Source organism: Schistocerca serialis, chromosome 1 (genome assembly GCF_023864345.2).
Source record: "Schistocerca serialis cubense isolate TAMUIC-IGC-003099 chromosome 1, iqSchSeri2.2, whole genome shotgun sequence".
In the NCBI taxonomy this organism is placed as follows: domain Eukaryota; kingdom Metazoa; phylum Arthropoda; class Insecta; order Orthoptera; family Acrididae; genus Schistocerca; species Schistocerca serialis.
In genome coordinates, this window is record NC_064638.1 from 381157581 (window position 1) to 381168523 (window position 10943).

Genomic DNA, 10943 nt, shown 5'->3' on the forward strand with positions numbered 1-10943 from the left:
TGGAATACCTTTCCCTGGTAGTGTCTCTACTGCAGATTCAGTCTAGAGGTTTTCAGAACCTAAATAGGACCCTATGTTTTTACTCCATCCAAACAGGCGTCGGAAGCCGCAGTGGCACCGACCGACCGCCGGGCCATCCTCAGGCGATAGGCGTCACTGGACGCGGGTAGGGAGGTGCATGTGGTCAGCACCCTGCTCTTCTGGCCGTATCAGTTTTCGTGATCAGATCGGCTACGTCTTAATCATGTAGCTCCACAATTGGCCTTACAAGGGCTCAGTGCACTCCGCTTGCCATCAGTACTCGGCATACCCGGACAGTCTCTCATCCAAATTAGCCTTGCCCGACAGCACTTTACTTCATAGATCTGACGGTAACCGCTCTTACCATTGCAATCTCGATCCCTTCTTAATCTAAAACCTGTTCTATTCTTCCTGTAGGTTTAGGTTCGTTCAGTCCATTGTTTCTGCGCACCTGCAATGTGACTGACTGTGATGTGTTTCTCATGCATTGTTATTTTCATACTGATTTAAGGTATATTTAGAGCATAACTTCAGTCACTTTACCGCTGACGAACAGTCATTAAGTGAGCCTAGATAAGAGACTCTTAGTTACATCAGGTTTCCTAGAGGAGCCGCCACTCTGTGAGTGTGGAGCAAGGCAGACGACCTTCCACCTGCTCCAGTGTACCCAATGTCCAGCAACATGCACAGCAGAAGACCTGCTACATGCAACGCCAAATGCAACAGAGGTCGCTAACTTCTAGGCTGCAAAAGTGTAAATAATTGTATTGTAAATATATATACGCACGACATTTAAATATTGTACATTATTTTACACATCGTAAATGCTTGGACAGGATTTGTGATTGGTGTAAAGAATGGCAGCTAACTCTAAATATAGATAAATGTAAATTAATGCAGATGAATAGAAAAAAAGAATCCTTTAATGTTTGAATACTCCATTAGTAGTGTAGCGCTTGACACAGTCACGTCGATTAAATATTTGGGCGTAACATTGCAGAGCGATATGAAGTGGGACAAGCATGTAATGGTAGTTGTGGGGAAGGCGGATAGTCGTCTTCGGTTCATTGGTAGAATTTTGGGAAGATGTGGTTCATCTGTAAAGGAGACCGCTTATAAAACACTAATACGACCTATGCTTGAGTACTGCTCGAGCGTTAGGGATCCCTATCAGGTCGGATTGAGGGAGGACATAGAAGCAATTTAGAGGCGGGCTGCTAGATTTGTTCAAATGGTTCAAATGGCTCTGAGCACTATGGGACTTAACATCTATGGTCATCAGTCCCCTAGAACTTAGAACTACTTAAACCTAACTAACCTAAGGACAGCACACAACACCCAGCCATCACGAGGCAGAGAAAATCCCTGACCCCGCCGGGAATCGAACCCGGGAACCCGGGCGTGGGAAGCGAGAACGCTACCGCACGACCACGAGATGCGGGCGCTAGGTTTGTTACTGGTAGGTTTGATCATCACGCGAGTGTTACGGAAATGCTTCAGGAACTCGGGTGGGAGTCTCTAGAGGAAAGGAGGCGTTCTTTTCGTGAATCGCTACTGAGGAAATTTAGAGAACCAGCATTTGAGGCTGACTGCAGTACAATTTTACTGCCGCCAACTTACATTTCGCGGAAAGACCACAAAGGTAAGATAAGAGAGATTAGGGCTCGTACAGAGGCATATAGGCAATCAGTTTTCCCTCGTTCTGTTTCGGAGTGGAACAGGGAGAGAAGAAGCTAGTTGTGATACGAGGTACCCTCCGCTACCCACCGTATGGTGGATTGCGGAGTATGTACGTAGATGTAGATATGTAGATGTAGATGCTTCTGACACGAATAAATAAAATATAAATAGCGTAACAGAGAGTGTAATTTGTTTTATTATTTGGCAAAAAAAGTCATTGTTGGAGCCTGTACCAGCCGCCCAGTGCTGAGTCGGCGAGCACGCTTCCTAAAGATGTGCACGAAGCAGCGGGCGGTATCTGGGAGATAGCGGCTGCAGCCACGTTGCGTTATCTAATCGCCAGGCGTTGCCAGAACCGGCTGCGGTCGGCTCACGTGCAACCCAACCTGACGATGGAACCACCGGCACCTGTGCAAACGCACCGTTTCGGAGGCAGGCCGTATCCTATAAGTCGCTGCATGATGCCACTGTTCCACTTGCGAATCGCTGTACCACGCACTCCGGCGAATGAAATGCACAACAAATGGCACATTCTCGCTGAATGTGCTCTTCCCCACTTTTCAGACAAAGTCCTCTATAGTTTTTCTGCCTGGCCAAATGACCAATTGTGAATTTTCTATTTTTCTTTCTTTCTTTCTAGGATATCAAGCTCTGTTATACGTGATTCTTTCAGATATTCTTTCACTGCACCGATCCATTTTATCTTTTCAATTTTAGCTTTACTGCGACTTTCGTACAATTCCTTAACCTGTCCAGTTAATCTGGTTGGTTCCATTCTTTTAATATACCCATAGAATTTTGCCCTGCATTATTTCATATCTGAATAAATGTTGGTATGCTTTTCAGTTTCGAAATATAACATCCGTGCCTCAATACCCTTTCAGTCTGGGCATTTCTCTCATTGTCATCCATTCTTATCTTCCCATCCTGACTCCTGTGCATATTACTTAGTATCTTTTTTGTCCTTTGGCGCATATGTATATCTTCTCAGGATTTAAAACTTTTTACAGTATTTTATATTGTCGAACGCTTTTTCTAGGACGACAGATCCTATGAGCGGGTTTTGATTTTTCTTAAATCTTGCATTCATTCTCAACTGCAACATCAGGAGTACCTCTCTGTTGTCTTTGCCTTTTTAAAGTCTAACCGATCGTCACAGACTTCAATGTTCTCTTCCATTGTTTTGAATATTATTCTCGTACGTTCTTATGTCGGCATAACATGCTGCGATTTCACCGTAATACACGAAAACGCTTTATCACAAAATATTTGTGTCATGGAGGTATATTTTCAACAACAAACTGTTCAGTGCATAAAGTGATATTTTGTTCTGAGTCCGATAAAGAATGTCTGTGGCGCTCTCATGAATGTTTCGCTGCTCGCGGCTTTCGTCATCACACCCTTGCTGAGCCGAGACCAGCTCTGCGAAACAAATAGCAAGCACTTTCTGTGTGAATCATAGACACCGCCATTAATGGAATCATACATCCTTTAAATTATTATTTTATTGCTCGAAGTAATCAGAGACCTTGTTGACACATCCATTTCGTACATTTCACTCATGCTCTAAGTGCGAACTTAATGTATCAGCTGGAATTGTGTTTTATTTTCATCGTATTGCGTATCGGCTGTCGTTAATTTTCCCATTTAATTGCTTTGCGGAAGCCGTATTTCCGAAATTTCCCAACGTTGCCTTGCACGAGACGTAAGTGAATTATCACTTAAACGAATAGTGCACAAGCTTTGACGAAACGGTCGCGAAGCGTATTGAAGAAACAAAAGGCAGCTGGGTTTGACGAATGCAGCTAGTGTGTGTGGCTCCTGTGCAAAAATAACATTCCAACAAAGAGTCAATGACGATAGACTACTTTTAGTATTCCCTTTCAAATATAGCCAGATGTTTACTTCCAACGATTGGATGGTTCAAATGGCTCTGAGCACTAAGGGACTTAACATCTGAGGTCATCGGTCCCCTAGAACTACTTAAACCTAACTAACCTAAGGACATCACACACATCCATGCCCGAGGTAGGATTCGAACCTGCACCGATTGGATGTTTCTAGTGATAACTGTGTAAGGCCTTCCCTGTGCGTAACATTAGTTCACTGATTCTAATATTAGTTCACTAGTATTAAAGTTATTGAAAAGGGTATCCTGTTTCTCCTACGCACATAGATCCCTCAAGACGCGACGCTCAAAGAACGACACGCAATAGAATGTGCTCGAATCTTTCTTCGTAAAATATCAGTTATGGTAATCACCATTTTGTACGTGTACTGCCGGTCTCTTAGTATCTGATATAAATTACGATTTTCTTTTCTTTTGTGTTTGTGAGTTTCTGTAACCAAATAAAATAATTTCATACGGAGTGTTCGGAAATTCGAGTTACAAACGGCTAGGAGTTGTGGAGGAGAGTGAGTACATAATACTTTGAACAGGAACCGATGTCCGGAAACGTATCGTTTTCGTTCTACGACGGTTTCAATTCAGATGCTTAACTCATCCACTTCTGCTTGAGAAACTGAGTTAGGCGTGATGCGGTACAGTTGTTAGGTAGGAAACATGCACAATCATCCATTTATCACTTAAGCACATTTGTTTGTATTAACGCTTTAACATTGTGTGTTTGAGTTATTCCAAAACAAAAAAGAACACAGCATATTGTGCGTACAGAGCAGTAGTGGTGCATTACAACAGCTGTTCCATGTGGCGACCATCAACGTTGTTACAGAGACGGTGCATACGAAACGCTTTCTGGTACACACTCTCCATCCCACTTGGTGGCTCTTCAATATCTAGTGCAGCGGGAAGAATTACTGTCAGCATATATTCCTCTGCCTCTACAGTACTCTCCTAATCTAAACTTTGTCTACGACCCCACAAGTAGTAGTCCTGTCTACTCTATTGTATACTAGGACCAGCAACTCTGAAACTTTTTTCTTTCTCTCGGCAAACTTGGACGCGTTACACATCTTAACTGAAACGATACTTTCCCGGACAGGGGTTCCTGTTCAAAATATTGTGTACTCACTCCCCCCTACAAGTCCTAGAAGTTTGTAACGGGAATTTCCGAACACTCTGTATGTGTATCACACTCGCGCCATAAAGCCGAATGACGGCCTGTTTCAAACGGACTGCCTGTATCCGACCGCCTGATTTAGGTTTAGGGTGCTTTCCCTAAATTACTTAAGACAAATGCTGCGATGATTGCTACAATAAAGGATGCGGCCGACTAACACACTCATTCTTGTTAAACTATACTTTTTCAACTTGCACTGTAACACCACGACATGTTCAGTATACTTGTAAAAATGATCTGCGGGTGAATAAAACTACTACTACGGATGATAAAAAGAAGCGATACGCCTATAACAAATATTTAATCGCCGTGGCGCACTAATATAAAATATAAACTTGCAAACTGTACGCGTCTTGAAACTTCATGGCAGATTAAAACCGTGTGCCGGATCGAGACTCGAACTCGGGACGTTTGCCTTTCGCGGGCAAGTGCTCTACGAACTGAGCTACCCAAGCACGACTCACGCCCCGTCCTCACAGCTGTACTTCTGCCAGTACCTCGTCTCCTACCTTCCAAACTTTACAGAAGCTCTCCTGCGAACCTCATTCTGGAAACATCCCTAAGGCTGTGGCTAAGCCGTGTCTCCGCAATATCCTTTCTTTCAGGAGTGCTAGTTCTGCAAGGCTCGCAGGAGAGCTTCTGTAAAGTTTGGAAGGTAGGAGACGAGGTACTGGCAGAAGTAAAGCTGTGAGGACGGGGCGTGAGTCGTTGTTGGGTAGCTCAGTTGGTAGAGCACTTGCCCGCGGAAGGCAAAGGTCCCGAGTTCGAGTCTCGGTCCAGCACACAGTTTTAATCTGCCAGGAAGTTTCATATCAGCGCACATTCCGCTGCAGAGTAAAAATCTCATTCTGTACGCGTCTTCTTTGCTATATTCTAACAGTTCTCTGGATATATCATGTAAACGTGTCACTTCGCCAAGTTTGCCATACTTCATTGTAAATGAAAAATGTAATTTTTCAGAGAGTCACTTAATGCATCCAATTAGTAAAATCTTGTTGAAAGCGTAAACTGGATCTAAATTTGAAATAACCTTTTCCAACAGCGAGGGCAAGCAGCAGGATTTAGTGAAATCCGCCTCACTTCAGAAGTGGTGAATCACACAGGAGTTAACACCCCGAGCGCGATAAGATAAGGTGAGAGATAGGGACAGCACGAGGCTCTTTCGATTCAGCTGCTCGGAGCACTGACTGGTATTCCCGGAATCGGCTGTCGCTTTCTGTGACTCGACGTATCCAGGTCTGCCAGACTGCCGTGCACCGAGGGGACACCTCTGATACTGCTGAAACTTTTCCAGGAAATTTCTTTCCGCGCATGTGACACGCGCGCGACTTGAAGCAGAACCCTCAAAGAAAAACCGGTAACTGTCTGTCAGCGCAGAAAGAGCCTGGTTTAAGCAGCCCCTTTGGTGCTTGTGACGTCAATGCTATATTTCCATAGAGCGATATGTCAGTGCTACCAAAAACTGTACTAGAATAAACTGCTGTGTTCTCGCTAGTGGTGTCATGCAGGGTGACAATTATTGAACTGTATGAAATAAAATCGTCATAGCTTCTGAACAGTTTGCGGTAGGATGGTGGCCACGGGGCATGATGGGAATTGGTAAGCGCTGTATGGTTTGGTTTAGCGACGAAGACCACTTTCATTTCGAAATGTTCGCCAATTAGTAAAATTGGCGCATTCGGGAGACTGATAACACGCATTTCGCGCTCGAGAAGTCTCTTCACCCTCATCGGGCGATTGTAAGGTGTACAATGCCCAGTCACGGAATAATCGGTGAGATATTCCTTGATGGCACGGTGACTACCGAAGGGTAACTGCGCGCGGTTCGATGCGCAATGTCACGGATTGCGCGGCCCCTCCCACGGGAGTTTCGAGTCCTCCCTCGGGCACGGGTGTGTGCCTTGTTCTTAGCATAAGTTAGTTTTAAGTGGTGTGTAAGTCTAGGGACCGATGGCCTCAACAGTTTGGTCCCTTAGAAATACACGCACACACACGTGACAGAACGGTACGTGAAGGTTTTGGAAGATGGTTTCATACACATTATCCAAATTCGGAGTAGGTATTAAAATCCATGGAGAAGCAATAAAAACTTTAAGGTTCGCCAATGACATTGTAATTCTGTCAGAGACAGCAAAGGACTTGGAAGAGCAGTTGAACGGAATGGACAGTGTCTTGAAAGGACGATATAAGTTGAACATCATCAAAAGCAAAACGAGGATAATGGAATGTAGACGAATTAAGTCGGGTGATGCTGAGGGAATTAAATTAGGAAGTGAGACACTTAAAGTAGTAAAGGAGTTTGCTATTTGGGGAGCAAAATAACTGATGATGGTCGAAGTAGAGAGGATATAAAATGTAGACTGGAAATGGCAAGGAAAGCGTTTCTGAAGAAGAGAAATTTGTTAACATTGAGTATATATTTAACTGTCAGGAAGTCGTTTCTGAAAGTATTTGTATGGAGTGTAGCCATGTATGGAAGTGAAACATGGACGATAAATAGTTCGGACAAGAAGAGAATAGAAGCTTTAGAAATGTGGTGTTACAGAAGAATGCTGAAGATTAAATGGGTAGATCACATAACTAACGAGGAGGTGTTGAACAGAATTGGGGAGAAGAGGAGATTGTGTCACAACTTGACAAGTAGAAGGGACCGGTTGGTAGGACATGTTCTGAGGCATCAATGGATCACAAATTTAGCATTGGAGGGCAGAGTGGAGGGTAAAAATCGTAGAGGGAGGTCAAGAGATGAATGCACTAAACAGATTCAGAAGGATGTAGGTTGCAGTAGGTACTGGGAGATGAAGAAGCTTGCACAGGATAGAGTAGCATGGAGAGCTGCATCAAACCAGTCTCAGGACTGAAGACCACACAACAACAACACCCAAAGTGACCTTGATTTCGACAACATGTGGTTAATGCAAGACGGAATTCGACCCCATCGAAGCAGGAGAGTGTTTGAGATCCTGGAGGAGCTCTTTGGGGACCCCATTCAAGCTCTGGGATACCCAGAGGCCACTGGCAGGGATCTCGATTGGTCGCCGTATTACCCGAATCTGAATACATGCGACCTCTTTTCTGTGAGGCTATATTAAATACAAGGTGTACAGCAATAACCACAAAACCGCTGCTGAGCTGAAAACAACCATTCAGGAGGTCATATACAGTATCGATGTTCCGACACATCAGCGGGTCATGCAGAATTTCGCTATTCGTCTGCGCCACACAATTGCCAATGATGGCAGGCATGTCGAACATGTCATAACCTAAATCCCAATATCTGTAGCAACATTTACATGTTGAATAAAGTGTGTGCACGCCGTAGTTTTTAACAAATTTACTTTATATATAGTTCAATAACTGTCATCCTGTATAAGCGGCAGTTATATGAAAATGAGACAGATGGAAAAACAGTAAGTTAACTGTATATTACTTCAAAAGTAATCGCTATAACTATCAATACATTTATCCCACTGTGAGACAAGACGGGCAGTGTCTGCATGGAGAAATGTTTGCTGTTGCCTGTGGAACCGTGATTGTACCCAGGAGTGCATCCCTTTGTCCGAATCAGATCGACGATCACGAATGTGTCTCCAGAGTTCCGAAAATACGGAAATCGTACGGGGAGAGATCGGGACCATGTGAGGGATGGGTAGCGGCTTCCCAACTGCGACATGTGGGCGGGCATTTTGTTGCCAAGGTTGTTTCTCGTACACTGCAAATATCTTCCATACAGTCTCGATCTCTCCCGCTGCGATTTCCATGTTCTTGGAGCCCTGAAGAAAGACATTTGTGGCCGTTGGTTAGCTTCGGACGAAGAGGCGGACGCCTGGGCACAGTCATGGTTCCATGAGCAACAACAAAAATTTTTCAATGGAGACTCTGTCTTGTCTCACCGTGGGATAAATATATTTACAGTTACGGTGATCACTTACGAAATAAAAAACAGTTTGTCATCGTGTATAATCGAGTGCACTGTCGGTGATCCGCGTACGATGTTGAAATATCGGGTTGAGAGGACGCAGACCACCGGCAATACACACGATTCTACAAGATGAAGACAAATCGCCGGGAAAGTCTAAGAAATTATATTAATAAACAGTTTACTTATCATTTCCAATCTGTCTCGTTTTCATTTGACTGTCCTTTGTACTATCCGTCTCCATTTGTTCGCCACCATTAGCTGTCGCTAAAAAAAAGAAGCTTCTAGTTTGTCGTTCATTAAATATCCATATGGCACACCCAATATAGGTAATAATATTTTCTTTTCATAATCTTTCATGACGTGCGCTAATTGATATGAAGGACTATTTTACAGCCCAGAGTTCTTTTCCGTAATGGGAGCTTCGCCGTTGAGAATATTTTACAGGGGATTTTCAGTTCCGACCTAGCTTTGCGACCAACATTAGTCACAAGGAGAGGATCGATTCCTCAGCAGCAGTAATGAAGCATTAATCATTTCCAGTCTGTCCCGCCCTCACACGTCTTCATTCATCCACATGCATTTTTTCCTTGCAGTTCAACAGCGTCTTTTGAATTCTTTATCCATATTTCTGTCATTCGCGCTTCCCATTTTTCCTACATTTTAATATTTCTTAAATCATGCCAAATATCTTTATTTACATCTGTGAGTCTTCATTCGCCTGCGCACCTATGGTAATTTGTACTATCCTGCCCTTCTATGAAACTCATTTCTGCGCTTTCTAATTCTTCTGGCCCGTTGTTTCATTAGCGCCCCCTGTTGCGATCCACAGAGAAATGTTGTCGACGCTATTACTCCGTAGAATTGGAGCTCTGTGCGAGCTCAGGATTCCGCGGTCAGTGACATCATGCTGTCAGTAAAACCAATGGGATGCGGTGACGTACGGAGAAAAGTTTTTTGGAAATGTAAGCACTGCCTCCCATCTGGCTCTACAGAAATAAAGACTGATTTTAGCTTGATTTTGTAGCTATACGCATAGGCGTCCGCAGAAGAGAGGAAAAGATTCCAAAAATGTCGCTTTTGACGTCAGTGATTCGGTAAGTTTGCAAACATGTCGCGCGACAAGAAATAAAAATGATCAAATGTACCCAAAACTTCTTGTATTTAAGATGAATTATATCCAACTAATATTTTTAAAGTAAATTACTTTCACACCTACATAATAACCATACTTCGACAGTATATACTCAAAGTGCACGTCTTTATGCTATTAACGTGAATATGATTGTCACCTTTTTGAGCCAACGGCCTGAAATTCCATGCTCATAACATTAAACCACGATCACCAACCAGGCACGAAATAAGTTACCAAAAATATATATTAACTCTTATTACCGTAACGTTTGACTGAAACTAAACATTAAATATATGAACTAGATAAACGTGTCTGAACGAATGAGAAAATCCTGTTGGATGTCAACAAAAGAAGCCAACAGAAGATTCTCCTCGTAGTGGAGAAACAGAGAATCATTTTTTAAAAAAGACTTATCCAGCTTAAATGTCATCTACAACACTTTGTTTGGCTACATATAAAGTTATTGGATATATTATATTTTATATTATATTTATATTATATTATATTTTAAGGGTAATGGGAATGGATGACAGGCACGAATACGACTGCCTTGTTTAAACTGTACTGGGAAACCGCACAATCGTGAATTGCGTCCGTCACTTTTTGCAGTTCGACAAGGGCATTATAAGGAAGTGCCTGAGAAAAGGTTGACTGCGTTATTTCGGGACAGTTATGCAACGGTACGCATCCACGTTGAATGCAGGGCAGCGCCAAACCAGCCGCTGCTGCAAGGCGTCTGTACAATTACCCGTAAACAGCTTCACGACCCAAAATATCCAAGATACGTAGCGGCTGCAAAAGTCGAAAGTGTTTCAAATCGCACTCGGGAGTGTCCGGTATGCAGTTTAGTAGAATCAAAGACGATCGTTGCTAGACAACAGCGAGAATTCTGTAATGAATAAAAAATCTTGTGCACAAACTCCAGGAGGTGAAAGTGGCCCCTCCCGCCCCTCCCCCCCCCCCCCCCCCCCCCCCCACTCCGCCACTCTGCCAGACGTCTATAGCAAGGCGATAACATCCCTGCATAAAATATGTAAATCTATTGGTAGGGTTGGCATCCGTCCCGATATGTCGGGACTGTCACCGTTATGGAGCTTCTTGTCCCGGT

General features: G+C 43.5%; 1 non-coding gene across 1 annotated transcript; it reads left to right on the forward strand.

Moving 5' to 3' along the window:
- Positions 1-5490: 5490 nt before the first annotated feature.
- Positions 5491-5564, forward strand: Trnap-cgg (transfer RNA proline (anticodon CGG)). Its single transcript has one exon. It is a non-coding gene; the product is annotated as a tRNA-Pro (tRNA).
- Positions 5565-10943: the final 5379 nt, after the last annotated feature.